Source organism: Macaca fascicularis, chromosome 11 (genome assembly GCF_037993035.2).
Source record: "Macaca fascicularis isolate 582-1 chromosome 11, T2T-MFA8v1.1".
Classification (NCBI taxonomy): Eukaryota; Metazoa; Chordata; class Mammalia; order Primates; family Cercopithecidae; genus Macaca; species Macaca fascicularis.
This window is the reverse complement of record NC_088385.1, coordinates 139,565,711-139,588,971: the sequence shown is the minus strand read 5'-3', so window position 1 is coordinate 139,588,971 and position 23,261 is coordinate 139,565,711. Positions and strand designations below refer to the sequence as shown.

Sequence of the window (23,261 nt, the reverse complement as noted above, 5' to 3'; positions counted from 1 at the left end):
AGGGAGGCCCAGAGCCGGGGAGGCCAGTGGAGCCGGGAGCCACCTGGAGGGAGGAGGAAGGTGCAGTCAGGCCGGTGGTGGGAGGGGTACGGCCCAGCCTGGGGGCCAGCAGTGAGAGGGGTGCGGTCCAGCCTGGGGGCCAGCAGTGGGAGGGGTGCGGTCCAGCCTGGAGGCCAGCAGTGGGAGGGGTGCGGTCCAGCCTGGGGGCCGGTGGGGAGGCTGCACCCCATGAAGCGCCGGAAGCACCGAGGGGAGCTCAGGGCTGGGGTTGTTTCCAACAGGCCAGGTGTCGTGGGGAGAACGTGTCGGAGGAAGGAGAGGGCGGGCTGGGGAGAGATGGAAGCTGGGGGCACTCCAGCCGTCCTGGCCTCTGGGGGCTCCTGCCAGGGCGCAGGGCGTGGGGACACCCTGGCCGGCATAGCTATGGGTCTGAGGGCCTCTTCAGGAAGGCTTGTGGGGTCAGAAGCTGCATGGTCAGTGTGGGGGGTGGCAGCCGTGAGGTTCGCGATTGCAGGATGAGGGCTGTGGGGTCTCTGGCATGGGCACTGGAGACTGCGATGGAGTCAGGTTCTGCTGGACATAGAGCAGAAGTCCCCAGTTCAGTTCCGAGCACATGGGTGAGGAGACTCCTGGGGGGCCACCAGGGGCTCTGAGGAGATGTGGGCTTGGGAGCTGTGATGGCTGGGCTATGTCCCCCACAAATCCACACGCTGAAGCCCCAGCCCCACGACCTCAGGATGTGACTGCATTCAGAAAAGGGGTCTTTAATGAGTCCATCAAGGTAAAACGAGGTTGTTGGGGTGGACCCTGATCCAGTCCCACGGGTGATGCAATATGAAGAGGAGATCGGGGAGGAAAAGTTCCCAGACAGCGGCTTAGAGAGTGATGACCAGCTCGTGATGACTGGCCTGTAATAACTGGCCGGTGATAACTGGCTCGTGATGACCGACCTGTGATGGACAAGGAGGAGGTAAGGATGCAGACAGGCACAGGGGGCCGCAGATGAATGCACGGAGGAGACACCGACTGCCGGCCAAGGAGGGAGGCACAGGATGAACCCGCCCTGCTGGCCCCGAGGTGGGGACTTCCAGCCTCCGGGGCGGGTGACGGGTGCCCCGGCCTCCGGGGTGGGTGATGGGTGCATGTGATTTAAGCCACCGGCCCGTGTTTGTTGTGGTGTCCTGAAGAGACTCACACGGTAGCTGAGTGTGGTGGATGGGCCGAAGCTGCAGGCAGGAGACGCCCCAGTGAGGCTGGCAGGACCATGTGGTGGCAACGGCCACCCCAAGCCTCAGGGGCTTCCTGCAGGAATGGCTGCTCAGATGCGGGGCCTGCAGCGCTGATGAGGGGGTGCCTGGACCACAGCGCCGTGGAGGACGGGAGGGGCCTGTTTGTTTCTAGAGGGACACGCTGGCCACGCGGATGCAGATACCACGTCCTCACGGATGCGCACACGTTGCATAGACACCATCACGTGAGCCTTTTGAACTTTGAAGGTTGAGAACATTCCTAAGAACACACATCAGCACCATTTAGCGCTTCTAAGGGGTCACCGCGGAGGGAGGGGAGGGGTCACCGCGGAGGGAGGGGGCGGGGTCACCGCGGAGGGAGGGGAGGAGTCACCGCGGAGGGAGGGGAGGAGTCACCGTGGAGGGAGAGGAGGGGTCACCGCGGAGGGAGGGGAGGAGTCACCACGGAGCGAGAGGGAGGAGACCCAGCGAAGGGAGGAGGAGGGGTCACCGCGGAGGGAGCTTGAGGGGTCACCGGAGAGGGAGCGGGAGGGGTCACCGAGAAGGGAGGGGACGGGGTCACCGCGGAGGGAGGGGGAGGGGTCACCGCAGAGGGGGCGGGGGGGGCACCGCGGAGGGAGGGGGCGGGGTCACCGCGGAGGGAGGGGGCGGGGTCACCGCGGAGGGAGGGGGCGGGGTCACCGCGGAGGGAGGGAGGGGTCACCGCGGAGGGAGGGAGGGGTCACCGCGGAGGGAGGGGAGGGGTCACCGCGGAGGGAGGGGGCGGGGGGGTCACCGCGGAGGGAGGGGGCGGGGTCACCGCGGAGGGAGGGAGGGGTCACCGCGGGGGGAGGGAGGGGTCACCGCGGAGGGAGGGAGGGGTCACCGCGGAGGGAGGGAGGGGTCACCGCGGAGGGAGGGAGGGGTCACCGCGGAGAGAGGGGAAGGGCAGTCGTGTTTTGAAAATTCCTGTGCAATGACAGTGTTGTTTCCGGAGGCGCCTAAGTGATCCCGCAGCGGCCCTGAGGAGGACCCTGAGGGTCGGGCACTTCTGGTCCTGACCGGCCTCTGCTGGCGCCGCCCCGGGAATCAGGGAGATACACCGGGCCCGGCTTCCAGGAGCGCAGCCGGGCCACAGCCCTGAGGACTGGCAAACCCGCGCAGGCGCGGTGAGAGGGAGGCCGCCCAGGCCTGGGGCCTGGAGGCAAGGGGTGAAGTGGACCAGAGCCCCGTAAATCCTGAAGTGGGTGGGGAGTGAGCCTGTGTGGCTGCGAGTGGGTCCGTTTCGGGGCTGTTTGTTCCTGCAGCAAATGATGCCCGCCCTGATAGAACCAGTGCGCGTCCATCACGAGCTGCCCACGCCCTCTCCAGGAAGGGACCCGGGTTCAGGGCTCCTGCCAGCCCATGTCGTGCCTTTGTGTAAATTAGAAAAAAGATCAGAAACAGGCCCTGCTGTCTCTCCAGGCAGGCTTTGGTGGAAGGGCTTGATCTCCTGTCCCACCTTCCCTGGCAGGGCTCCCTATGCTTGACCCCCAGAACTGCCGGCGGCTGGCAGAGAAGGGGTCCATGATGGCGCCTCGGTGCGCAGCCTTGGACCTGCCCCCATGGACCTGGGTGAGGACTTCCCAGCCCTTCCCCGGCTCTGGCTGCTCTCCCTAAGGGCCGCCTCACCCCTTCTCCCTCGGGCATGGGGCAGTGGATGAGGGTTCCCTCCCTCCAGAGGATGCCCCCACACCCCTACCAGGACTTGGCAGATCCAGCTTCTCATCTTGGCAGCCTGATGGTGGGACGGGATCATCGTGGTGGTTTTAATTTGCATTTCTCTGATGACTGATGATTTCAAGCATCTCTTCATATGCTTGCTGGCTTTGGGGATAGAGATAATTATTCCTAAAGCAAAACCTGATTATGTCATTTCTGCTTCAAGATGCCAGTGATACCTGAGGTCTGCAGGGCAGTGCAGACGCTCACCGCCTGGCCACTCAGGAACCTGCGCTTGACCCCCAAATCCGCCCCCCAACTCCTGTTACCAGCTCGCTCCTTCCAAGAGGGCCTTCTCCGGGGACAGCCGACGCTCTTCTGACGGCTCCTGCCCTTGCAGAGTGCTGCCCCCGCCTGCCCACCTGGCCTGGACCCTCGCCTGAGCCCCCTTGGGGCTCCGTGCCACCTCTTCCCTGGCGTTTGTTCTACAGGAACCTCTTACTTCTTCCCACTTGGGAAAGGAAGGCTCTGGGCGTGGAGGTCAGCCAGGCCCCATCCCTGTACCTCTGGCCCTTCTTCCTGCTTCCTGTTCGTCACTGCCCCAGGACCTTTGCACCTGCATTCCCGGTCTCTGTGAGTGCCCTGGGGCCTGTTGCCCCCGTCACAGTCCTGGAGACACCTTTTCTTTTCTTTCTTTCTCTCTCTCCAGCTTTATTGAGGTATAGTTGACAATTCAGGACCATGTGTACTCAAGGTATGCAGCATCACAACCTGACACATGTATGCATTGTGAAATGAGTCCCACGGTTGGGCTAATTAATGCACCCATCACCTTATATGGTTACTTCTGTCTGTGGTGAGAACACTTCAAATTTTAAATAGAGGACACGCAGGCTGGGCAACAGAGCGAGACCCTTTCTCTACAAATATAAAAAAAATTACCTGGGCGTGGTGGTGCACACCTATGGTCCCAGCTACTTGGGAAGCTGAGGCTGGAGAATCACTTGAGCCTGGGAGGTGGAGGTTGCAGTGCACTCCAGCCTGGGCGACAGAGGGAGGCCCTATCTCAAAATAAATAAATACATAAATAAATGAAGGACACATTATTATTAGCTGTAGTCACCATGTTCATTCCATCTTAGGACCTGTTAATCTCATAACTGCACCTTTGTTTCCTGTGACCCTCAACTCCCCATCCCCTCTCTGGCCCTGACAGCCACTGTTCTCTCTGCTTCTATGAGTTCAGCTTTTTCACACATTACTCAAGTGAGGCCACGGGCTATTTGTCTTTCTGTGCCTGGCTTATCTCACTTAGCACAATGCCCTTCAGGTGTCCTCACAAATGGCAGGCTTGCCCTGCCCTGCCGTGCCCTTCCCTCCCCTCCCCTCCCCTCCCCTCCCCTCCCTTCCCCTCCTCTCCTTTCCCTTCTCTCCTTTCTCTCCTCTCTCTCTCTCTCTCCCCCCACCCCTTCCCTTCCCTTCCCTTTCCCCCCTGTGGAATAACACTCCTGTGTGTGTGTGTGTGCATGTGTGTGGATTTCTTCCCTCTCCGCCCCTCCCTTCCCCTCCCCTTCCCTTTCCCTCCTGTGGAATAACACTCCTGTGTGTGTGTGTGTGCATGTGTGTGTATTTCTCACATATTTTCATCCATGCATCCACTGATGGACACTTGGGTTGATTCTGTGTCCTGGCTGCTGGGATGGTGCTGCGATGAACACGAGGGTGCAGACACCTCTTCTATGTGCTAATTTCAACTCTTTGGATAGACACCCAGCAGTGGGATTGCTGGATCCTGTGGAAGCTCTATTTCCACATTTTTGAGGAAGCTGCCTGCCGTCTCCCATGGTGGCTGTGCCAACGACGTTCCCAGGAACAGAGTGCAACGGGCCCCTTTCCTCCATGTCCTCACCAACACTCGCTATCTTTTGCGTTTTGATGACAGTCATCCTAACAGGTGCCAGTTGGTACCTCATGTGGTTTTTATTTGATTTTCCTGATGATTAGTGATGCTGGACATTATTTCGTCTACACATCGGCCACTTACATGTTTTCCTTTGAGACACACAGAGTCAGGTCCTTTGCACATTTTAAAATGTTTGTTTGTTTGTTTCTTTGTTTTTGTTATTGAGTTGTTTGAGTTCCTTCTACAATTTGCAGATTAACTCCTCATCAGATACATGGATTGCAAATATTCCCGCCTCCCCGCGTGGGTTGACTTTTCACTCTGTTGGTTTCCTTTGCTGTGCAGAAGCTTTTTGGTTTGTTGTATTCTCACCTATTTTTGCTTTTGTTGCCTGTGCTTTGGGGCCATATTTTAAAAAATCATTGCCCAGACCAATGTCAAGAAGCTTTCCTCCTGTGTTTTCTTCCAAGAGTTTTGTGGTGTCAGGTCTTACATTTAAGTCTTTAATCTGTGTTGAGTTGATTTTCGTAGGTGGTGTTGGATGAGGCCTTTTCGTCCTCCTCCACTTTTCCCAGCACCACCTATTGAGGACGCCCCCTTCCCTGTCGTGTGTCCTTAATACCTTTGCTGAAGGTCAGTTGGCCGTGACTGTGCATGGGGACCCTTCCTGGCTCCCCTGGTGCCCTGTGCCCCACATGCCCCACCCCCTCCCTTACTTTTTCTCCATGGCATGAATCACCCCTGACCTACTATATATATTTTATCTTATTTTATTTATTTTTTTGAGACGGAGTTTCGCTCTTGTCCCCCAGGCTGGAGTGCAATGGCACCATCTCAGCTCACTGCAACCTTTGCCTCCCAGGTTCAAGTGATTCTCCTGCCTCAGCCTCCCGAGTAGCTGGGATTACAGGTGTGCACCACCACACCCGGCTAAGTTTTGTATTTTTTGTTTTGTTTTGTTTTTTGTTTTTAGTTGAGTGGTGTTTCAACAAGCTGGTCAGGCTGGTCTCGAATTCCTGATCTTAAGTGATCCTCCCACCTCGGCCTCCCAAAGTGCTGGGATTACAGGCGTGAGCCGCCACAAACGGCCATGGATATTTTGAATTTTCTTGTTTGTTGTATGTTTTCCTCACTGGGCTGCACAATCCTGAGGGTGGGGCATCTGTACCATTCTTCAGTGCTGGGTCCCCTGTGTCTGGGACAGTGTATGCAAACAGCAGGTGCGTAATCAGTGTTGACTGGAAGGGTGAGGGAGTCAATACACATGGCAGGCATTGGACTATGTGTCTGAGAAACATAAGTCATTTAATCTTTTTTTTTTTTTTACACAACTCCATTGAGATATAATTTATGTACCATGAAGTTCACTTATGGATTGAAGTGTGCAATTCAGTGACTTAATACATTTACCGAGTTGTGTAACCATCACCACCATCTAATTTTAGAACATTTTCATCATCCCTAAAAGAAACCTCACTCACTAGCTGTTCCTCCCCCTATTCCTCCCACCCCAGCCCCAGGTTGCTCACCTGCATCTCTCTGTGGATCTGCCTGTTGTGGACATTTCACACACACGGGTGTGGTCTTCTGTGCCTTCCTCTTTCACTGGGTGTGATGCTTGAGTTCACTCATGTTGTCATCTATATTGGTACTTAATTCCTTTTTTTTTTTTGAGACAGAGTCTTGCTCTTGTCACCCAGGCTGGAGTGCAGTGGCGTGATCTTGGCTCACAGCAACGTCCGCCTCTGGGGTTCAATCGATTCTCCTGCCTTAACCTCCCAAGTAGCTGGGACTACAGGTTCGTCAGCCATGCAGGGAGGTCGGGCTTCCTCCACGGCAAGGTGGAAAGAGAAAGCTGGGTGAGGACCAGGCCTCAAGGACTGAGGCCAGGATTGGAGCTTTGCTGAGCCCAGAGCAGCTCCAGGTCCAGGCTCCTCCCTAAGAGCTGAAGGCCTTGAGCAACTGGCAATTCATTCTCACTTCGGGGTAATGGGATTACAAAAACAAAAGCCTTCCACATAGGGGCTGTCATCGTAGTACATGAAATACAAAGACAAGCAACCCAGCCAAATGTGGGTTTTTGTCCTGCTAATTTTTTTTTGTATTGTTGGTAGAGACGGGGTTTTGCCTCGTTGGCCAGGCTGGTCTGGAACTCCTGACCTCAGACAATCCACCTGCCTCAGCCTCCCAAAGTGTTGCAATTATAGGCATGAGCCATTGTGCCTGGCCATCATTCCTTTTTATTGCTGACTAGTAGTCTGTTGTGTGAATCCACCACTAAAACCCACTCATCAGTTGATGATCATTTGGGTTGCTTCTGCTAGTTGGTTATTATGAAGAATGCCAGAGCAAATGTTCCTGTGCACTCTTGGGCATATGCCTAGGAGCAGAATTGCTGGGTCACCTGGTGACTTTACATTTAACGTTCTGAGGAGCCACCAGGTGTTTTAACACAGTGACTGCACCATTTCACATTTCTGCCAGCAGTGTGCAAGAATTCCAGTTTCTCTACATCCCCAACCCTTCCCTTAAAAAAAAAAACAGCCATCTAAGTGGATGTGGAGCTGACTCTCCCTCTGCTTTGGGTTTGCGTTGCTTTTATGGCTAATGATGTCTGAGTGTCTCTCCCTGTGCTCATGGCTATTCGTGTATCTACTTTGGGAAATGCTTATTCGAGTCCTTTGCCCACATTTGGCTGGGTTGCTTGTCTTTGTATTTCATGTACTACGATGACAGCCCCTATGTGGAAGGATATTTTGTAATCCCATTACCCCGAGGTGAGCATGAATTGCCAGTTGCTCAAGGCCTTCAGCTCTTAGGGAGGAGCCTGGACCTGGAGCTGCTCTGGGCTCAGCAAAGCTCCAATCCCGGCCTCAGTCCTTGAGGCCTGGTCCTCGCCCAGCTTTCTCTTTCCACCTTGCCATGGAGGAAGCCCGACCTCCCTGCATGACTGGCCGGCGGGGTGTTCACGACTGAGTCCAGGTGTCCCCAGCACAAGTGTCCCCAGAACAGATGTCACTGGTCACGGGTGTTCCTGATAATAGGTGACCCCAGGCACAGGGTGTTCCTGATCATAGGTAACCCAGGCACAGGTGTCCCTGGTCACAGGTGTTCCCGGTCACAGGTGTCCCCAGGCACAGGCATCCTTGGACACATCCCTGGTCACAGGTGTCCCCAGGCACAGGTGTCCCCAGTCACAGGTGTCCCCAGGCACAGGTGTCCCCAGTCACAGGTGTCCCCAGGCACAGGTGTTCCCGGTCACAGGTGTCCCCAGGCACAGGCATCCCTGGACACATCCCTGGTCACAGGTGTCCCCAGTCATAGGTGTCCCCAGGCACAGGTGTCCCCAGGCACAGGTGTTCTGGTCACAGGTGTCCCCAGGCACAAGTGTGCCTGATCACAGGTGTCCCCGGTCACAGGTGTCCCCGGGCACAGGTGTCCCCGGACAGACAGCCACAGGAAGCTGATGCAGGGAGCAAAGAGAAACAGAGACACAAAGAAAAGAGAGTGAGAGACAGAAGAGATGGGAAAGAGAGATAAATGGTTGGAGAAAAGCATCCTGTGGAGTTGAAGAGAAAGGAAGGTGGGGGGGACGGGCAGCAGAGACCCAGGGAGGCTGCGGTGGCTGGACCCTCCCTCACCACACTTTCTGTTCTGTCCTTCCTGGGGAGACTCCCAGAAAAGTGGGCCAGGCTGAGGGCATGATGAGGACACAGAGGCCCCAGGGGAGGGAGGGAGGAGCGGGCTGCCTGGAGGGGCTGTGGTCAGCTCAAAGCCTCAGGAGTCAAGGATAAATCCTCTGACCTTTGACCTCCGACCTCCCTCTTCTTGGCTCCAGACTCCCCACAGTTTTCCATGACCAAATCTTACCGGAAGTTGGAGGGCAGCCCAGCAAGGGTCTGTAAGTTACCGCCAGGGCACAGAACAGAGGTTGGCAGGGGAGGAGAGACCCCCAGGCTGCCGTCTGCCTTCACCCTGCACAGCAGGCCCATGTGGGGGTGTCACCGTCCTTAGCTCCCTGGCATCTGATCCAAGATTACGCCCGGCAGGGTCTGTTCTCTGGGCTCAGCTCCGGGGAAGCTCCCACCAGTGAAGGGAGGGTTCAGGCTCTGGGCACACAGGGTGCCCTCTTTCAGAGAGGGAGCAGCTGTCCCGCACCGGAGAGCACTCATTTCCTGTCAGTGCTCTCCTGAGCACACATGGATTCAACTGAGCAGCAAGCACTCCGGGGGCTGGTCTCCTCTGCAAGGCAGCTCCCGCCCCGGGGCCCTGCCTCTGAGAGCAAGGTGTGCAGGCTCTTCCTGTGGTCTCCCTGGCCCGTCCCCAGAACGGCCTGCACTGTCCCTCCGCAACCTGCACTCAGACAGACACTCACCATCCCCAACCCCTGAGACATTCAGGTCCACACTGGGGACTGGGCTACCTTGGCGTCTCTTCTTTGAGTGTTCCCTCCACACAGAGCCTGCTTCCTGTCCGGGTGGTGTCGGGTCGCCCTCTGCCTCTGGAGCACCTGCAGGGGCTGTTGCTCTGGGCTCCCTAGAAATGCAAGCCCCTGGGCCTGCCTGCCTGCTCTACGTGTATTCACTAAGCCCATGCCAGTGGGGGTCTCAGCAGGAAACAGGCACAGGTTGTGAGGGGGCTACTGAGGCCCGACTTCCTCAGGGACAGGCAGGATGGGAACCCATGAGGGTTGCTGAGGACGCAGGGATGTGCACTGTGGGAAGCCACCACCACCCAGAAGCCAGCAAGGGCAGGGGAGAAGTTAGTGGTGCCAGAACATGGCTAAATGAGGCAGCCATGGAAAGGGGATGCAGAGGGGAAGTGGAGAGGGAGGCGGTTCTCCAGGAGCCCTAGGACCTGCTCTGGGGCTTCTGCTGCTGAGCCCAACTGGGAACCAGAGCACAGGATAATGGTGACACTGGTGATGATGGCAATGAAGATGATTATGATGGTGATGATGCTGGTGGTGGTAGTGGGATGGGGAATGGACATGGTAGTGGTGATGGTGATAATGGTGGTGATGATAATGGTGGTGATAGAAATGATGGTGGTGGTGATGATGGTGGTGATGGTGATGGTGGTGACGATGATGGTGATGATGGTGATGGTGATGATGGTGATGGTGATGCTGCTGCTGATGGTGATGATGATGGTGATGGTGATGCTGATGATAGTGATGGTGATGATGATGGTGATGTTGATTCTGATGATGGTGATGATGGTGATGGTGATGATGGTGATGATGGTGATGGTGATGCTGCTGCTGATGGTGATGCTGATGATGATAGTGATGGTGATGGTGCTGATGGTGATGATGATGCTGATGATGATGGTGATAGTGGTACTATTTAATCCAGTTCAGATTCCTAGTTAGGCTCCCCTGTTTCTCTTCAGGCACACTGTGAGTCACTGGCTGGTATTTATGGGTGGTCAGAATGCCTGTGTCCAATCTCTGTTGTACTCCCTTTCTCAAAGAGAACTCAACTATGCTTTCACAAGGAGGGGATTGTGGGAAGAAGTGTCCCCCAGGAGAGAAAGCTGGATGTGCTGGCACCAGGAAAGAGCCTCGTAGTTTACTGTCCCCAGGCGGCATCCCCATCCACAGCTGAGCTCACCTTCTGGGTGCTTGGCCAGAGGGCCTTTTGAATCTCAGTATCTCTGGAACAAGACTAAGGCTGGGAGACATCTGGAGTGGAGTTCCTGTCCAGCAATGGCAAGCTCCCTGCTGAAGCTGGGAATGGGGAAGGCATGGTTCTCAGGGCTGAGCGCCCTTGTGCTGGATGGTTCACCTTTCAGCAGGAAGAGGGAGGGAACTCTGCTCTTCAGGGTCAGCCTTGGGGTGTGGGGATTTCCTGAAGAGTGCACCTTAGTATTTTGCCACCCAGCCTCCAGTCATTCTTTGGGTTAATCAAGAATGCATTCAGCTTCAAGTATTAGAAAACTTAGTAATTAAGCAACAAAGCCATTTTATTCTCTGAATCAGAAGCTCAGAGTTACAGTATTTGAGGCTGGTTAACCAGTTCACCCATGTTTTCAGGGGTTTGCTCTGCCATCCTCAGGGTATTAGATTTTTACTTAACTGTTTTGGCGAGGTGTGACACAGTGTTGGCGAGGTGTGACACAGTGTTGGCCAGGTGTAACAGTGTTGACGAGGTGTGACATGGTGTTGGCGAGGTGTAATGGTGTTAATGAGGTGTGACAGTGTTGGCGAGGTGTGACAGTGTTGGTGAGGTGTAACAGTGTTAATGAGGTGTGACACAGTGTTGGTGAGGTGTAACAGTGTTGACGAGGTGTAACTGTTAACGAGGTGTGACACAGTGTTGGCGACGTGTGACAGTGTTGGTGAGGTGTAACAGTGTTAATGAGGTGTGACACAGTGTTGGCGACGTGTGACACAGTGTTGGTGAGGTGTAACAGTGTTAATGAGGTGTGACACAGTGTTGGCGAGGTGTGACACAGTGTTGGTGAGGTGTAACAGTGTTAATGAGGTGTGACACAGTGTTGGTGAGGTGTAACAGTGTTAATGAGGTGTGACACAGTGTTGGTGAGGTGTAACAGTGTTGACAAGGTGTAACAGTGTTAACGAGGTATGACACAGTGTTGGCGAGGTGTAACAGTATTGGCGAGGTATGACACAGTGTTGACGAGGTGTGACATGGTGTTGGCGAGGTGTGGCATGGTGTTGGTGAGGTGTGACAGTGTTGGTGAGGTGTAACAGTGTTAACGAGGTGTGACACAGTGTTTGCGAGGTGTGACAGTGTTGGTGAGGTGTAACAGTGTTAACGAGGTGTGACACAGTGTTAGTGAGGTGTGACACAGTGTTAGTGAGGTGTAACAGTATTGGCGAGGTATGACACGGTGTTGACGAGGTGTGACAGTGTTGGCGAGGTGTGACACAGTGTTGGCGAGGTGTGGCACAGTGTTGGCGAGGTGTGACAGTGTTGGTGAGGTGTGACAGTGCTGGCGAGGTGTGACACAGTGTTGGCGAGGTGTAGCAGTGTTGGTGAGGTGTGACACAGTGTTGGCGAGGTGTAACACACTAACAAAAATGCGCAGCTCCTTGAATTCTCACAAAATGTTGTGTGTTACATGTTACAAATGTAACAATCAGGAAATAGAATATTACTAGCAGTGTTGGCTTTTGCTTCTCCTACTTGATGTCTTATTGACCCAACAAGGCTGCTGCAGCTCCAGGCATCATATCCGCATTCTAGCACCCTGTGCTGAGAGGCAAATAAACAGTGGTGTAGCAGCCAGGAGCTCCCACCTGGCTTCTCAAATCTCATTGACCAGAAGAGTGTCTCATGGCATTGCTTGTTGCAAAGGAGGTTGGGAAAGTGGAAATCAGGCAAGGGTGATGGACTTACTGTGACTGTCTCAATCCAAATAGAATTCATCACAAGGCTGGGGGATGGAATCTATGTTTCCTGAGACTGAGAGGCTTCTGCCTCTTATTGGAACAAAACTGGGGCTCTCTGAGCAGGACAGAGGAGGCGCGGGTGGGCACACGGTGGGCAGTAGGACTGTGCACCATGCCCTGTCTTTGGCAACAGTTCCCATTTTCCTCTGGGAAATGCTGCTCTCCTGTGTTCGGCCCATGGTTCCACTCCATCCTTGGGTCCAGGTGTGTGTGTGTCCCTCAGGCGTTGCCAGTGGGAGCACCCTGTTCCTCTTTGCCCCGTGATTGGCCCAGTCTTGGGGCATGACCCAGGACCTCGATGGCAGTGAGTGGAATAAAGTTCCCTCCTTCCCTCAGGTCTTGGGGCAGGAGGTGTAGGCTTGGGTTTCTGGATGCTCACATGGAGGACGGTGGGCAAGGACACAGAGAGACAAAGACTGGAGGACACCGGTAGCCTCTGGATGCATCCATACCTGAAGCTGGCACTGCTCGTGGACTTCACAGATGCACGGTTCGTTGCATTCCCTTGCTGCGTAAGCTGAGTTTTCTGCCGCAGGCCACATCTTACTGGAAGAATGCTGTCTGGAATGCCACTATCACCTACCAGAAGCCCGAGGGAGCCATAGAAGGGGGATGCGGCCCAGTTCTCCAGCTTCTGGGCCTAGAAGCCCTGATCTTCCCTGCCCAGGCTCCTGGCATCCCCTCAGTCAGGGCTGAGGCCACGAACTGCCTGCTCAGGGCAGGAGACAGACCTGAGGGGTCTGGCACCCTCAGCTGTCAGGAACCAAGCTGTCCTTTTCTTTGTTTATATATCAAACATTTCCTGAGCTGCCCTGAACTCCAGCATTTATCTCAGGTTATGGAGAACCCACAGGTGAATGAGCTTCCAGACACCCGTGTCTCTGAATGTTCCTTTTTTGCTGTTGCTGCAAATGGCAGACACCCAACTTTAACTTCAACTGACTTGGGCAGAAAAAGGGCCACACGGGAAGGATCCTGGAGGTTGTCTGGTTGGAGGAAGGCTGAACAAAGGACTCTTTGGGAGGTCAGGTGTGGGTGGGCCTCAGGTGCAGCTGGAAGGGGGGTGCAGATGTGCTCCATGCGGTTAGGGCTTGTTTTGTTTTTTGTTTTTGTGTTTTTTTGAGATGGAGTCTCTCTCCGTTGCCCAGGCTGGAGTGCAGTGGCGAGATCTCAGCTTACTGCAACCTCCACCTCCTGGGATCAAGCGATTCTCCTGCCTCAGCCTCCTGAGTAGCTGGGACTACAGGCGCCCGCCACCACGCCCGGCTAATTTTTGTATTTTTAGTAGAGACGGGGTTTCACCGTGTTGGCCACGCTGGTCTTGAACTCCCGACCTCAGGTGATACCGCTCTCTCGGCCTCCCAAAGTGCTGGGATTCCAGGCGTGAGCTGCTGTGTCTGGCCTGCAGTCAAGACTCCATAGCTGCTTTCCCTGCTGCCTGCCTGTCTCTGTCCCGCGTCTTTCCAAGCACAGCCTCTCCCGGGCGGCATGAAACGTGGACACGTGCCCCACAGCGCCCCCTATTGGAGAGGGGTGGGCTTTCTTCCTCAATCTGGTTCCGAAGTCCCGGGGAAGGGCTCTGGTCGGCTCGCACAGCGGTTTTGTTGAGCTGTGTGTAATTGTCATATATGACTCTCCATTTAAAGTGTAAGAGTCAGAGGTTTTGGGGATTATTGATTATTTATTTATTTATTTTGAGACGGAGTCTGGCTGTCGCCCAGGCTGGAGTGCAGTGGCGCGATCTCAGCTCACTGCAAGCTCCGCCTCCCGGGTTCACGCCATTCTCCTGCCTCAGCCTCCCAAGTAGCTGGGACCACAGGCGCCGCCACCTCGCCCGGCTAGATTTTGCATTTTTTAGTAGAGACGGGTTTCACCGTGTTAGCCGGGATGGTCTCGATCTCCTGACCTCATGATCTGCCCGCCTCGGCCTCCCAAAGTGCTGGGATTACAGGCGTGAGCCACCGCGCCCGGCTGGGATTATTTTTTAAGAGTCGTGAAATATATACGGCATAAAATGTGCCATTGTAACCATTGTGAATGTGTCTGGAGCGGCCTTAATTCCAGTCGCACTGTTGTGCCGTCGCCGCCACCATCTGTTTCTGAGACTTCTTCATTGCCCCAAAGAGAAACCCTGCAACTGTTAACCGATAATTCTCCATTCCCTCCTCCTCAGCCCCTGCTGGCGATGGATAATTTTTTGGTCTCATGCACCCCATTAACTCATGCCAAAAATCACTGTGTTTTGGCCGGGTGCAGTGGCTCACGCCTGTAATCCCAGCACTTTGGGAGGCCGAGGTGGGTGGATCATGGGGTCTGGAGATCGAGACCATCCTGGCTAACATGGTGAAACCCCGTCTCTACTAAAAATACAAAAATATTAGCCGGGTGTGGTGGCAGGTGCCTGTAGTCCCAGCTACTCAGGAGGCTGAGGCAGGAGAATGGCGTGAACCCGAGAGGTGGAGCTTGCAGTGAGCTGAGATGGTGCCACTGCACTCCAGCCTGGGCGACAGAGCGAGACTCCATCTCAGAAAAAAAAAAAAAATCACTGTTTCTCTGACGTTCTAATTTTATTGGTTATCCTGTCTTACCCGGCACCTCTGCCTAGCAGGGAGTGGGGGCCGTGAGCCACAGCATCTGCACAACACAGTCTGCTGCTTTGGGCCCAGCTTAGGGGGCTGAAAGGTGAGGCCTGGGTGAGCACAGGGTCCACACGGTGGTCCAGTGTGGTGGCAAGACCGGGGAGGGCCTGCCTGGGATAGAGATGGGCAACGGGACAGACAGGTGAACACTCCACACTCAGCGCTCGGCTCTTTGCTGGAGACTCGGTTTTCTCTGGTTGGCTTTTGTGTCCATGAGTGTCGTGGGCACTGGATGGCCCCCCGACCCTCCCTACTCCTGGCTGCGCTGGGACGTTGCTGCTGGTGTCCCCAGCCGTGTCCTCCCCTGGGGCTGCCCTCCGCTGCGGAGAGCCGCCCTGCACAAGGTTACACCCCTCCCAAGGTGGTCTCAGACTGGGGCAGTGCTGACAGCGTCTCAGCCCAGGGCGTCCCATGGGTCAGCCCGGCCGGTTGGGTCAGCTGCACTCTGCACACCCTGCCTTCCTTACCTCCTATGGCTGCCTCCTAAGATCACGCCCCGATAAACCTGGTCCCAACCCAGCTCCTTTGCAGGGCCTGTCTCCAGGAGATCCGAGCTAAGACCTGACGTACGTGGGTGGCTTTGGGAGTTCTGCTTTCTGTGGCTCCTCCGGCTGTTGCTTCCACAGTGACGTGCCTGAGATGGGCTGGCTGCTGCCTCTGGCCTTTCCTCATGTCCACCGCTGTTCACGTCTGCTTTTTAAACATAGATAGGATCATGTTTTGAGTTTATAAAGGGATAAAAATGTCCTGTGCCTTCCAAAGGTTCAACAGACACGAGCCTTTGTGTGCCGAGCAGTGCGGAATAGAACTAGACCACACACAACTGGAGGAATCGGGCTGGGCATGGTGGCGGCACCTGTGGTCCCAGCTACTCGGGAGGCTGAGGCTGGAGGATGGCTTGAGCCCAGGAGTTCCAGACTGCAGTGAGCTAACATCACACCACTGCGCTCTAGCCTGGGCGACAGAGCAAGACCCTGTCTCTGAAAAAAAAAAAAAAAAAAAAAAGGAGGAATTTCAAGAGAAATTTGATAAAACCCCAGTCACAGGGGAGGCCTCCTGCCCTCTCTGGACAGGACAGGTGCGGTGGCCACTGGCCATTCTTTGCCTACCCAGCATCTGAGCCCACATCCTGTGTGGGGAATTCTCCGCCTCACGGGCGGGTGGGATGCAGAGGCAGCCTCTTGCTGTGAAAGCCAAAAGTGTGATGCTCAGTTTCCTGCCCCCTCACCCCTGAGGTCCCAGGGGCCTATCCCAGGCTCAGCTTTCGGGCACCACCACCCCTGGAAATGAGCTGGGAGCTGGTGGCATGGAGGGTGCACCGAGGGGCAGTGGACCCAGCAGAGCATGGCCGGGGCCCGAGGCCAGTGCAGGGCTGAGGTGGTGCGGGGCCCGAGGCCAGTGCAGGGCTGAGGTGCCGCCGGTAGCGTTCATATCTGCACTCGGCCACTGATCCTGGCAGATCACTCCATCCCTCAGCTTTAGTCTCCTCACCTGTAAAGGGGGAGGATAGCAGCACCTCCCTTGTGGATGCTGCAAAGACCAGATGAGTTAAAATTAAATAAGTGTGGAGAAGAGTGCCAGACACACAGTGAATGCTACATGAGTGCGGGAAATGGTCAATCAATACTGACAGCACACAGAATGTTTGAAGGAATGGAAACCAGATTCGATATATGCCTGTATTCACACGGCTGAGATTTTTCTTTTTCTTTTCTTTTTCTTTTCTTTTTTTTTTTTTTTTTTTGTGAGACAGAGTCTCGCTCTGTCACCCAGGCTGCAGTGCAGTGGCACCATCTCGGCTCACTGCAAGCTCTGTCTCCCGGGTTCACGCCATTCTTCTGCCTCAGCCTCCCAAGTAACTGGGACTACAGGTGCCTGCCATCACGCCCGGCTAATTTTTTTTGTATTTTTTTTAAGTAGAGACGGGGTTTCACCGTGTTAGCCAGGATGGTCTCGATCTCCTGACCTCGTGATCCGCCCGCCTTGGCCTCCCAAAGTGCTGGGATTACAGGAGTGAGCCGCCGTGCCTGGCAAGGCTGAGATTTCAATACGTATCTGCATTTCCCTCTGATTAGGATACAAAGTTTCACAGCCATCTGTCCACCCACCTGCCTGCTCACCCACCCACCCAGCCATCCACCCACTCGCCCACCCACTCACCTGCCCGTCCACCCACCAATCCACTCACCCGCCTCATCTTCACCTTCCCGTCACCTCCCCTCTTCCCACATCTGCTTCTCCCGCTTCCATCTGGAGGCCGCCCACGACACCCGTCCTGCTGGTCCCTGGCCTTCCCTCCTGCTTCACATTGCTGACTTTTGACAGGCTGCTCTGGAACAGTCTCTTTCTGTTCCTCCTAATACTTATTCTCACGTTTTTGTTTGTCCATTTCAGTCCCGTCTGGGTCGAGGGACACAGTCTCTCTGCAGACACGGACTGAGCTGCTCATGGTCTATTTTGAGCCTTCCCTGCAGGCTCAGGGTCCCTTCTGTGGCCCCTGCTGTGCCCTCCACCAGGGAGGACTGGGTGGCTGCGGTCCTATGGGGTCCTGGCCTCCTGCCTCCCCTGGGAGGGGAGCACCGCACGGTGCCATGGGGACCCCGTCAGACCAGAGCGGCCTCAAGGGTGGTGCTCTTGCTCCCGGGGACAGCTGGTGGTGCTTGGACACACCTCTGGCTGCCAGGTCTGGGCATCGATGCCTGTGGGGTGGGGATGTCACCTTCCGGGGCTGCGGCCACAAAGTCCCCGGGGCTTAAAACGACGGGGTTTCTCTCCCACATTTCCGAGGGCAGAAGCCTGAAATCCAGGTGTCTCAGGGCCATGCTCCCTCTGGAAGCTCCCGTGGAGGCTTCTTCCTGCCTCTCTCAGCTCCTGGGGGCTCCAGGCATCCTTGGCTTGTGGCTGCATTGCTCCGTTCCTGGCCTCCAAGCGCACACCTTCTCTCTCTGTGTCTCCTCTTGCTGGGACACTGGCCATTGGATTTAGGGCCCACCCAGTGTGACTTCAGCGGGTTTACACCTGCAAAGACCCTGTTTCCTAATAAGGTCACTTTCACAGGTACCTGAGTTAGGATGTGAGTGTATCTTCCGTGGGAGGCGCAGTCCGGCCACCGTACCAGGCACCCTGCTAACTTTCCCATAGCGCACGGGACGGCCCCACAACCATCTTCTCTCCAAAATGCAACAGCAGCACCAGGGCTGAAACCCAAACCAGGAAGGAGAGCTCTGCCTGCTCATCGCTGCTACGGGGAAAAGGCAGCTCACCGTGCATGTCTGTGGGAGCCGCGTGTCTGTGGGAGCCGTGTGTCTGTGGGAGCCGCGTGTCTGTGGGAGCCGGGAGCAGCCAGCCCTCGAGTCGCAGGGCACGTCAGGTGCCTCCTAAGCATGAGTTCCTGGGCTCGGCCCCGTCCTGCAGTCTCACCTTCCAAGCTCAGTCCCCTGGGGCCCAGTGCACCACCTGTGTGAGACACACTGGGCCGACCCAGCCCTTCCCGGTGGAGAAATGGGCTCAGGAAGGGGTTCGAGCACAAGGACTGGGTGGGCGTGGAGGCCGACGGAGCCCTCTCTCCTGACGCCTTGCCATATGAGAGCTTCCTGTGGCCTCCAGAGCAAGTGACCGCAATGCCGTGCAGATTTATCATCTCGTAGCTCTGGAGGTCGGAAGCCCAGCATGGGGTGAGTGGGGCCAGCTCCACTGGGGCCTGGGGGGGACCCGTCACCTGCCTCGTCAGCCCCAGGAGTGGCCCACCTGGGCCAGGCCCTCCCTGCGTCTTCAGAGCTGCTGCGTCCGCGGAGTCTCCCTGCAGCGTCTCCCGGCCTCGTCTCCTGCCTCCTCCTCCCTGTTCAAGGGCCCTTGTGATTGCGCTTGGCCCACAGATAATCCAGGTAACTGTGTTTAAGGTCAGCTGATCAGCAGTTTGAACATTTGCTGCCGTCACTCCCCCGCCCGGTAACCTGACGTAGGCGCAGGCTCTGGGGATTAGCACGGCGGCCACGTCTGACCTCCATCCAGCACGAGCTCCCTTCTCCATGCAGGGGAACCTTCTTGGGTGCTGGGGCCGGGACAAGACAGGTCTGGGGCACGACTCAGCCTCACCAAGTCCTGGGGACAACGCCCGGCACCAGGAGCTCCACGCGCCCTGGCCAGGTGGTCCTGCTCAGCCTGGGGCAAGGGCAGGGGCTGGCTCCTCATCCCACTCCACAGGACCCTCAACCACACCAGGCCTCTTGCCCCCATGGACCCCTCACCCCATGGGGCCCTCACCTCCTCTCTGGCAGGTGAGTGCGCTGAGGTCCAGCGTCTGCATATCACCTCTGCTACGAGGCAGTGAACACCTGCGCTTGCCGAGGGTCTGCAAGTCTCAGGTGCGGGGAGTTGCTGTCCAGGTCCCTCTGCTGAGCTCCCCGGGTCACCTCTGTGGCTTCATCAGCTGCTCGGCTGGGCGGAGGTCTCACCTGGCCTTGCTCACACATCAGGAGCTGTCGCTGGCTGTGGCATGGCTCCTCTCACGCAGCCCTGAGTCCCCAGGGCTTCCACAGCGCGAGGGGAGAGCTCACGGCCTCCCAAGGTCACGCCCCATCCTAAGGTCAAAGCCAGATGCCAGGGCAGCTCTGATGGGGGGGAAGCAGAACCTGCATTGAGCTCCCATGTTCATCCACAAACACACACTGATACGTGCACACCCGTGTTCACACACACACATCCACACACACACACTGATACGCGCACACCCACTCACACGTACACATCCACACACACTGATATGCGCACACCCGTGTTCACACACACACATCCACAAACACACACTGATACGCGCACACCCACTCACACGCACACACCCGTGTTCACGCGCACACGTCCACAGGCACACACCCATGTTCACACGCACACACCCACTCACACGCATACACCCGTGTTCACACGCACACACCCACTCACACGCATACACCCGTGTTCACACGCACACACCCACTCACACGCATACTCCCGTGTTCACACGCACACACCCACTCACACGCACACACCCACTCACACGCACACACCCGTGTTCACACACACACGTCCACATGCAGACACCCATGTTCACACGCACACACCTACTCACACGCACACACCCGCATTCACACACACACGTCCACAAGCACACACCCATGTTCACACGCATACACCCACTCACACGCACACACCCGTGTTCACACACACACGTCCACATGCACACACCCATGTTCACATGCACACACCCACTCACACGCACACACCCGTGTTCACACACACACGTCCACAAGCACACACCCATATTCACACGCACACACCCACTCACATGCACACACCCGTGTTCACACACCCACTCACATGCACACACCCATGTTCACACACACACGTCCACAAGCACACACCCGCATTCACACGCACACACCCACTCGCACACACCCGTGTTCACACACACGTCCACAAGCACACACCTGTGTTCACACACACATGTCCACAAGCACACACCCATGTTCACATGCACACACCCATGTTCACACGCACACACCCATGTTCATGCACACACGTCCACATGCACACACCCGTGTTCACACGCACACACCCATGTTCATGCACACACGTCCACATGCACACACCCGTGTTCACACGCACACACCCATGTTCATGCACACACGTCCACATGCACACACGCACATCCACATGCACACACGTCTACACAGACATGTTCACACGCACGTTCACACGCACACACACACAGGGTCTGCTGTGGGTGGGCATAACCCATGGATCCTGGACCTTTCTATGGTCCCCCACTGGTGTCTGTCCAGGTGTTGCTGTGAGGTGGGGGCTACTGCCCCGGGCTGCTCCTGGTGGCCCTGACCCCACTCTCCTCAGCCTGGGCCTCTGCCCAGTGTCAGCACCTTCCTCTCCCCTGGCAACGTCTGCTCCTTGGAAACCAGGGGGCCCCGTGACCTGCTGCCCCCTCCCAGGGGTCCTGCCCAGACTCACGTTGTCCCCACTGGACTCTGCTCTCAGAGGGTGACAGATCTCCCACGTTTGCCTGGGACCCCCCACGGCCCCCTTCATCTTGGGGAACATGAGTGGTTGGTCACCCTGGCTCCCACCCCATCTGCAGCTGGCTCCCCTTGGCCTTCCAGATGCTGGCTTAGCATCGAGGAGAGCCCTGGGGTGGCCGCAGCCCTCCCCCAGTTGCCCCCAGCACAGCTGGGCTGCTCAGAGCCACCTCTGGCCTCAGATTCCCTGCAAGAGGCAGAGTCCACTTCCTCGCCCTGCCCATCCTCCAAGCTGCCTGCCTGGAAGCCAAAGGCGGTCCTCACTCTTACCCCAGAGAAGAGCAAACTCAGGGAGAGGCACGGAGCAGAGGGAGGGGCTCCAAGGACACAGTGGTCGGCGGAGAGGTCTAAATAGCATCCGGTCAGAGAAGGAGGCTGGTGCTGGGGCCCTGTTCAGCCCAGTGCAGCACCTCCCCAAGAATAAAAGCCAAATCCTCCTGTGACCACACCCCCAACACCAACCCTAATCCTAACACCCCCGCCCCTCACCCTCATACCCTTCACATGTACCCCAACCCTAAACCTAACAACATACCACATCCCCCAACACCAACCCTAATCCTAACACCCCCACCCCCTCACCCCCACACCCATCACATGTACACCAACCCTAAACCTAACAACATACCACATCCCCCAACACCAACCCTAATCCTAACACCCCCACCCCCTCACCCCCACACCCATCACATGTACCCCAACCCTAAACCTAACAACATACCACATCCCCCAACACCAACCCTAATCCTAACACCCCCACCCCCTCACCCCCACACCCATCACATGTACCCCAACCCTAAACCTAACAACATACCACACCTCCCACACCCATCACATGTACCCCAACCCTAATCCTTTTTTTTTTTTTTTTTTTTAGAGACGGAGACTCGCTCTGTCGCCCCGGCTGGAGTGCAGTGGCCGGATCTCAATTCACTGCAAGCTCCGCCTCCCGGGTTTACGCTGCCTCAGCCTCCGGAGGAGGTGGGACTACAGGCGCCCGCCTAATTTTTTGTATTTTTTTAGTAGAGACGGGGTTTCACCGTGTTAGCCAGGATGGTCTCGATCTCCTGACCTCGTGTTCCGCCCGTCTCGGCCTCCCAAAGTGCTGGGATTACAGGCTTGAGCCACCGCGCCCGGCCTCAACCCTAATCCTAACTACATATCACACCCCAACACCAACCCTAATCCTAACACTCCCACCCCCTCACCCCAACACCCATCACATGTACCCCAACCCTAAACCTAACAACATATCACACCCCCAACACCAACCCTAATCCTAACACCCCCGCCCCTCACCCCCACACCCATCACATGTACCCCAACCCTAAACCTAACAACATACCACACCTCCCACACCCATCACATGTACCCCAACCCTAAACCTAACAACATATCACACCCCAACACCAACCCTAATCCTAACACCCCCGCCCCCTCACCCCCACACCCATCACATGTACCCCAACCCTAATCTTAGCACTAATCCTAAACCTAACACCCCCCACCCCCACACCCATCACATCTACCCCAACCCTATCCTAACACCCCACACCCCCCACCTCCACTACCAATCACATCTACCCTAACCCTAATCCTAACAACACCCTACACCCAACACCCATCACATCTACCCCAACCCTAAACGTAATACCCCCTTACCCCCCAACACCCATCACAACTACCCCTAATCCTAATCCTAACACCCCCCCACCACCCACCACCAATCACAGCTAACCTTCACTCCTAACCCTCCCTCCTTGGGACCTAAGACTGACTATCCCCTCAGCGCCAAGAGCTGTTTCCCTGACTCCACCCATCTCTCTTCGTCTGGCCCAGGAACTCAGACGGGGCCTTCCCAGGAGGCCGGGGGTGCAGAGCTGGCCACAGCTGTCTTGTGTCTGGACTCTGAGAAGGCATCTCTCCGCCCCATCACTGCTGACCAAGCCTGCTGTGCTCTGCCCAGTCCCTTTAACTAGCTGGCCAGGGGTTTCCTCTGCCCTTCTCATGACCGCGGCTCCTAGTTTCCTTGGGCAGGGTGCAGGCCAAGCATCCAGAGGGAGCGGCAGGGCTGTGGGGTGCTCCCCTCCCCCTTGGGGCCTGTCACCTGCAGGCTGAGCCTGGGCACCGATGCCAGCAACCCCCAGCCCCAGCCTTGACGCCCCGCTCCCCAGGGCCAGGGAGGTTAACTGGAGCTCAGCGCCCACTGGAGCAGCCGGCCAGAGGCACCGCAGAGCTCCTGGCTCTCATCAGCCTCCCCGTGTGAGGAGTGACAAAGCCCCAAAGGTGTCGGCCGTCAGCTGAGCC

At 56.4% G+C, this 23,261-nt stretch overlaps 3 long non-coding RNA genes across 4 annotated transcripts; 1 reads left to right on the top strand and 2 right to left on the bottom strand.

Moving 5' to 3' along the window:
• Positions 1 to 750: 750 nt before the first annotated feature.
• On the bottom strand, positions 751 to 3,990 carry LOC123567610 (uncharacterized). 2 transcript variants are annotated; one of them, XR_010579688.1, is made up of 4 exons: positions 3,873 to 3,990; positions 2,971 to 3,095; positions 1,196 to 1,509; positions 751 to 950 (listed from the first exon to the last, which is right to left on the bottom strand). It is a non-coding gene; the product is annotated as an uncharacterized lncRNA (long non-coding RNA). The 2 variants fall into 2 exon arrangements; XR_006690685.2 differs by lacking the exon at positions 3,873 to 3,990 and adding an exon at positions 3,260 to 3,419.
• On the top strand, positions 2,180 to 4,036 carry LOC135966369 (uncharacterized). The gene is made up of 2 exons (XR_010579689.2): positions 2,180 to 2,398; positions 3,157 to 4,036. It is a non-coding gene; the product is annotated as an uncharacterized lncRNA (long non-coding RNA).
• A 10,765-nt stretch (positions 4,037 to 14,801) lies between these two features.
• On the bottom strand, positions 14,802 to 21,383 carry LOC107126851 (uncharacterized). The gene is made up of 3 exons (XR_010579232.1): positions 21,225 to 21,383; positions 19,156 to 19,502; positions 14,802 to 15,582 (listed from the first exon to the last, which is right to left on the bottom strand). It is a non-coding gene; the product is annotated as an uncharacterized lncRNA (long non-coding RNA).
• Between the last annotated feature and the right edge of the window lie 1,878 nt (positions 21,384 to 23,261).